The sequence below is a fragment of the Puma concolor genome, chromosome B2 (genome assembly GCF_028749965.1).
Source record: "Puma concolor isolate L17-30 chromosome B2, mPumCon1.1.hap2, whole genome shotgun sequence".
NCBI classification, from domain to species: domain Eukaryota; kingdom Metazoa; phylum Chordata; class Mammalia; order Carnivora; family Felidae; genus Puma; species Puma concolor.
In genome coordinates, this window is record NC_141671.1 from 34483728 (window position 1) to 34491227 (window position 7500).

Here is a 7500-nt window from a genome sequence, read left to right on the forward strand (position 1 = left end):
GACGCTTAACTGACTGAGCCACCCAGGAGCCCCTATTTATTTATTTTTTAATGTTTATTTATTTTTGAGACAGGGCAGAGAGAGAGGGAGACATAGAATCCGAGCAGGCTCCAGGTTCTGAGCTGTCAGCACAGAGCCTGACATGGGGCTCAAACTCATGAGCTTTGAGATCATGACCTGAGCCAAAGTTGGCTGCTAACCAACTGAGCCACCCAGGGACCTTAGTTTTTTTAGAGAAATTTTAAATCTATAGGAAAAATTGCTGAAAAACTACAGAGTTCCTGTATAGCCCTTCCTCCCCCTTACCCCCATGGTTTCCCCATTATTATTATTTTTTTAATTTTTTAAACATTTATTTTTGAGAGAGAGAGAGCATAAGCAGGGGAGGGGCAGAGGGAGAGGAGACACAGAATCTGAGCTGTCAGCACGGAGCCTGACGCAGGGCTCGAACCCACAGAACAGACCGCAAGATCATGACCTGAGCTGAAGTTGAACGCTTAACCAACTGAGCAACCCAGGTGCCCCTGGTTTCCCCTATTATTAGCATCTTGTATGCATGGTATTAGCATCTTGAATGTGTGGTATACTTGTTATCATTGATGAACCAATATTGAAATATTAACTAAAGTCTGTTCGAGTTCACTCTGCGTTGTACAGTTTTGTGGCTTTTGACAAATGCATAATGTGTATATCCACCATCACAAAATCATACAAGTAGTTTCACTGACCTGAAAATAGCCTGTGTTTCATCTCTTCATTTCTCCTCCACATCCCCTGTACCCCAGGCAACCACTGATCTTTTACTGTCTTTATTGTTTTGCCTCTACTGGTTAAACCTTTGACTAACGTGGGGGGTTAGGGGCGCTGACAGTCGGAAATCTATGTATAACTTTTGCCTCCCCAAAAACTTTACCACTAATTGCCTGCAATTGACTGGAAGCCTTACTGACAACATAAACACTTGATTAACACATATTTGGTATGCTATATGTACTGTATTGTTAAAACGCCATAAGCTAGAGAAAAGAAAATGTTAAGGTCATAAGAGGAAATACATTTATAGTATTGTATTGTATTTACATATAAAAAAAAAATCCATGTGTAAGTGGACCTGCTCTGTTCAAACCCGTGTTGTTCAAGGGTCAACTGTAGTTGGAATCTTACTATAGGTAGTCTTTCCAGACTGGCTTCTTTAACTAAGTAATACACGTGTAACTTTCTTTCCCTATGTCTTTTTGGCTTGATAGCTCATTTCCTTTTATCGCTGAATAATATTCTTAGGTCTAGATGTAGCACAGTTTACCCACTCAAAAGGACATCTCGGTTGCTTCCAAGTTTTGGCAATTATGAATAAAGCTGCTATAAACATTCACCCGCAGGTTTTTGTGTGGACATAAATTTTCAGTTCAGTTGAGTGCTACAGATGCAATTACTGGATCATATGGTGGCCTGGATTTAGTTCCATAAGAAATTGCCAAACTGTCTTTCAAAGTGGGTGTACCATTTTGCATTCCCACCAGCAGCGAATGAGCATCCTGTTGCTCCACATCCTCAACGGCATTTGGTGTTGTGTTTCAGATCTTAGCCATTCCAGTAGGTATGTAGAGGTATTTAATTGTAGTTTAATTTGCAATACCTTAATTCCCTAACTCAGCATGTGGTGCTGAGTATCTTTTCGTATACTGCTTTCCTATCTGTCTATCTTCTTTGGTAAGGTGTCTGTTCAGATCTTTGGCCCACTTTTAAATTGCATTGTTTTCGTATTGTTGAGTTTTAAGAGTTCTTTGCATGTTTTGGATACATGTCCTTTATCAGGTACGTGTCTTGCAAAGATTTTCTCCCAGTCTGTGGCTTGTCTTTTCATTCTCTTAAGAGTGCTTTTCACAGAAGTTTTTTTATTGCAGCGCAGTCCAACTTAACCAATATTTTCCTTCATGGATCATGCTTTTGGTGTTGTATCTATAGAGTCCCTGCTGAGCCCAAGGTCATCTAGATTTTCTCCTATTATCTTCTAGAAGTTTTATAGTTTTGCATTTTACATTTAGGTCAATGATCCATTTTAAGTTAATTTTTGTAAGAGCTGTAAGGTCTGTGTCTAGATTCATTTTTTGCATGTGGATGTCCAGTTGTTGCAGTACCATTTGTTTTAAACGCTGTGCTTTCTCCATTGAATTACCTTTGTTCCTTTGTCAAAGATTAATATATTTGTGGGAGATTATTTCTGGGCTCTTTGTTCTATTGATCCTATTTTTTGTGTGTGTGTGTGTGTATCCCAAATACCACACTGGCTTGATAATTGCAGTTTTAGTGAGTCTAGAAGTCAGATAGTGTCAGTCCTCCAACTTTGTTCTTTTCCTTCAGTATTGTATTGGTTATTCTGGGTCTTTTGCCTTTCTGTATGAACTTGAGAATTCGTTTGTTGATATGCACAAAATAACTTGCTGAAATTTTGATTGGGATTGTGTTGAATCTATAGGTCAACTTGGTTAAGAATTGATACCTTAAATAATATTGAATCTTCCCATTCATGAACATAGAATGCCTCTATATTTAGATCTTTGATTTCTTTTATCAGAGTTTTGTAGTTTTTCTCATATAGATCTCGTTCCTATTTTGCTAGATCCATACTAAAGTATTTCATTTTGGGGTGCTAATTAATGTAAATGGTGGTGTTTTTAATTTCAAACTTCCAATTGTTCATTACTGGTATATACTAATATATAGAAAAGCAGTTGACTTTTGTATACTAACTTCCTGTCCTGCAACCTTGCTATAATTATTTTTAGGAGGACTTTTTTGTTGATTGTTCAGGACTTTCCATATTATCTATTTTATTTATTCCTTCCTTATTTGAATACTTTTTTTTTTTTTTTAAGTAATCCCTGTCCCCAGTTTGGGTCTCGAACTCATGACCCCGAGATAAAGAGTTGCATGCTCCTCCAGCTGAGCCAGTCAGGTGCCCCCCAAATCTGAAAACTTTTTATTTCCTTTTCTCATGGCATTAGCTAGGACTTCCAGTATAACATTGAGTTAGAGCGATGGTCGGGGGCCATCCTTGTCTTTTTCTTGATCTTAGGGGAAAGCATCTAGTTTGTTCTCATTAAGTATGATGTTAGCTACAGGTATATTTGTAGATATTCTTTATCAAATTGAGGAAGCTCCTCTTCATTCCTAGTTTTCTGAGAATTTTTACCATGAATGGGTGTTGGATTTTGTGAAATGCTTTTTTCTGCATATATTGGTGGGATCATATGATTTTTTTGCTTTAGCTTGTTGACACGATAGGTGACGTTAATTGGTTTTCAAATGTTGAAACAGTCTTGTATACCTGGAATAAATCCCACTTAATCATGGTGTATAATTCTTTTTGTGTATTGTTATATTTGATTTAATAGTCCTTTCTCGAAGATTTTTGCATCTGGGTCATGAGAAATACTGGTCTGTAATTTTCCTTTCTTATAATGTCTAGGTCTGGTTTTGGTATTAGGGTGGTACTGGCCTCCTAGAATGAGTTAGGAGGTGTTCCCTTTGCTTGTCTTTTCTGGAGGAGATCGCAGAGAATTGGTATCATTTCTTCCTTAAATGTTTGGTAGAATTCACCAGTGAAACCATCTGGGCATGGTGCCTTGTGTTTTGTAAGGTTATTAATTTCTGTGTCAGTCTCTTTAATAGATATAAGTCCATTCAGGTGATCTATTTTTTCTTGTGTGAGTTTTGGTAAGAATTGGTCCGTTTCATGTAAATTATCAAATTTGAGGGTATAGAGTTGTTCATAATATTCTTTTATTATGCTATTAAAGTCCATGAATCAGTAGTGATGACTCCTCTTTCATTTTTTTAATGTTTATTTATTTAAGAGAGAGAGAGAGAGAGAGAGAGAGAGAACATGCGTGCAAGCACGCGAGTGAGTGGGGGAAGGGCAGAGAGAGAGGAAGAGAGGGAGAATCCCAAACAGGTTCCTTGCTGATGGAGCCTGACACGGGGCTGAATCTGACGAACCATGAAATCATGACCTGAGCCAAAAATCAAGAGTCAGATGCTTAACTGAGTGAGCCATCCAGGTGCCCCACTCTTCTTTGATTTTTGATATTAGTAATTTGTGTCTTCTCTTTCTTCTTGGTTAGCCTGGCTAGACATTTATCAATTTTATTGATCTTTTCAAAGAACCAGCTGGAAGTGTGAGATTTTTAGTTCATATTACAGTTCAGAGCCATAATAAGCCTTGCTTTGACTCAATCTCTAAATTTTTGCCAGTAATTGCTATATACATGTGTGCACAAAGGCATAAGTATTAGGATCTAATACAGAAATATCAGAACTTTTTTTTTTAGAGTCCATAGACTTTCACTAGTAAAATTAAGGCTTTCATTATTAATAGAATGGTGGATCAGGGAGAAGAATTTTGCATGCTGGCTTTCTATGCTAGCTGTGTGTCCTTGGGCAAGTGGCGTCACCTCTCTTTAGTTTTATGTACTTTTTTGTGAGCATGTTAAAATTTGTGAAATGGGAGTTCTTATTTTACTGGTTAGAGCTCTAACATAGGTGTTTAATATGGTACCTAGTACCTAGTAGACTCTATTGCAGCCATTATATTTCCAAAAGACAACATCTATTAGACTCATTAAAGGTACATAATCATATGGGTTTCTTCATACTCTGGGCCTTTGGGAGATGATAGGGCTTTCCTCTTAGTCACTGATATATGGAGGTATATTTCTTCCCATATAGAGTTTTTGTTGTAAATGGCTGCCTCTTGCACATTTATAATCTGAGAAGGAAAAAGCTGTTGGTGGGAAAGCCTTCCAGTTTGGGAAACTATTTCTTTGATAACTTTCAAGGTCAAGTCTCTTATTTCTCATTTGGTAGATACTACACACAGCGTGCCCTTGCTTTTTCAGTCAGGTGTTCTTTCAGGGTTCTCAGTCATCCAGAGTGAGTGCTTATTTTTGGACAGACTCCAAGGACAGGGTAGTAGGTGCTTTTTGGGAACTTTAGGAAAGGTATTTGGCAAATAGCATAGATTTGAGAGGCTGATTAAATACAGATCTTGGTAGAGTTCTTGAGGCAGGCTCTAGAATTAAACGAGATTTAAAACGTATCACAAATAGCAAAAAAAATGAGGAAAACTGGACTTAGTTAAAACCAAAAGTTTTTGTTGTGTTATTGTTTTGTTTTTTAAAAATTTCCAAAGCAATGTGCCTTGTTCAGCTGTTTTCACCAACAGAAGTTGGAACTGAGTGGCTACGGTACTTACTAAATTATGGGGAAATGACTTTAAAATTAGTTCAGACAGAAAAGCTTGACACGGCAAAATTCAGTCTGTATAACCTGTAAGTATATATTTTAAGAAATAATTGCCCTGTTTTCTTTAAGAATAGAATGTGCTTTTTAGAAAGGAAATGCTCTGCTTGGGGAAGTTACCTTGGCTCCATAGAACGAAAGGAGAGAGGAGGTTAGTAGTAAAATGATTCCACAAAGGGGGTGGTTACTTGTATCCTGACTCTTTTGGTCAGGGTGAATGGTGGCACTTGAATAAGAAGTCTTTGCCATGGACTAGATGCCAGGTAGGCCTGAGGGTGGGAGATTACTTGTTACGCATCAGCCCCGTCAGGATGCTCTAGCTTCCTTTGCAAACCTCATGGACTGAACCCCACCTCCTTTCCTTTCCCCTGACCTCACAGTACCAGACCATTCCTCACACTGAGATTACCCATTAGCAAAATGACTCTGAGCCTTAACAATGAGGGCATTTATCTGTTTGTGGCGCCGAATGTTCAAGCCTCTTGATAGGTCACTTCATGAAGAGAAGAAGTAAAGGGAGAAGGGCAAGGGAGGTGATGAAAGGAGAGAGCTGAGGACAAGTGTCATATGAGGAAGGAAGGAAGGTAGGTTTATCCTGGCCAGTGTTGTAGTAAAAAGAACATTTCATAGGAAGACACAAGGCTTCGGTTCCAGTCTGGTTCAGCTGTTCACTAGCTATCTCTTCTCCTCAGTGTGGCTTAGTTTCCTCATCTCTAAAGTAAAGGTTTCAGAAATGATGGTTTTAGGCACTGGAGAACGAGAGAGGAATAAAACAAGGCCCTTGCCCTTGAAGAGTTTGTTTTTTGATGAAGGAAATAAAGCAAATAAAAAAAACAAGAGTATTGTAATGTAAGCAAATTAAAAAAAAAACAACAGAGTATTGTAATGCTGTAAGTAGAGGACTATAAAGAAAAGATGTGGATAAAGTTAATACCACCTGAAAAGTGGGGTGGCATTTGATTGGGGCTTTGAAGGATGTTTGAGATTTCACAGAGATTAAAATAGGATGAAACAGAGAGAATACCAAGTACAAAGACAGGAGGCACGTGTCTGGTGCCCAGCGTGTGTACGAGAGTGTGGAGGGTAGTGGAGCCAGAAAGGTAACTGGGATAGCTTGGGAAGATTCTTACTGCATGGCAGAGGCAGGAAGTTTTTCCTATAGGCAAGAGTTACCCAAAGCTCTTTGGAAGGAATACCCGCTTGTATATGTATTTTAGAAAGTTAATAGTGACAACGTTGTAGAGAGTGTTTTTTGTCTTTTGTCGATGAAGGAAGAGACTTAAGGCAATCAAGATAATCTTGGAGGTTATTTCAGAAGTAGGGCAGTGACTTTGGAAATGGAGAGAAAGAGACAAATTTGTGAACTGTTTTAGGATGTAGAATATCTGGGATTTGGTAACCCCCTGTTGACTTACCTCCCTTAACCTCACCATCACTTAAACTAAAGGTACATACCCATTATGTACAATTTCTACAACATCTTCTAAAATGCACTAGCCTTTGAAATCACTGACCCATCTGGTCCCCTCCCCTGGGGACTGGTACTGCCCTCATTCAAGCAAGCTTGTTCTTAGCGTCTGTAATTGAAGAGCTCCATTCAGAAGCAAATGGGAATAATTGATTTTCATCCTCCAGAGGCTGGAAAAATCAAAGACCACAAGAGGTTTTTTAAAAAGGAGGCCAAATCCAGAAATAAATTTTCTCCATACTCCTCCTTAAGAGCTCTCATAAACGGGGGCGCCTGGGTGGCTCAGTCGGTTGAGTGTCTGACTTCGGCTCGGCTCAGGTCATGGTCTCTCAGTTTATGAGTTCAAGCCCCACATGCGGCTCGTTGCTATTGGCGCAGAGCCTGCTTTGAATCCTCTGTCCCCCACTCTGTGCCCCTCCCCCGCTTGCAGGCATGTGCATGTTCTCTCTTCCAAAAATAAATAAACAGTAAAAAAAAAAAAAAAGAATCTCATAAATGGAAGCCTGTGTTCCTGGGTTAGATCTGGCTTCACTTAAAAAAAAAAAAAAAGAAAAAAGTAGATGTGTGTGTTGTAAAAGTTGTTCTGACTGTTGTTAAAACAGTAAGGAAGACTTTAAGACCACTGCAAGGGGAGAAGGATGAGGCTCACCTCCAAATACAACAAGGACAAGTGGGGATTTATAACCAAGGAGCATGGTGAGGGCTTAGGGGATGAAAAATTAAGGGGAGAC

General features: G+C 38.9%; 1 protein-coding gene across 6 annotated transcripts in view; it reads left to right on the top strand.

The window, feature by feature from the left end:
* The window catches only part of ANKS1A (ankyrin repeat and sterile alpha motif domain containing 1A), a 179471-nt gene that overhangs the window by 46374 nt on the left and 125597 nt on the right, over positions 1-7500 (top strand). The window lies entirely within an intron of this gene.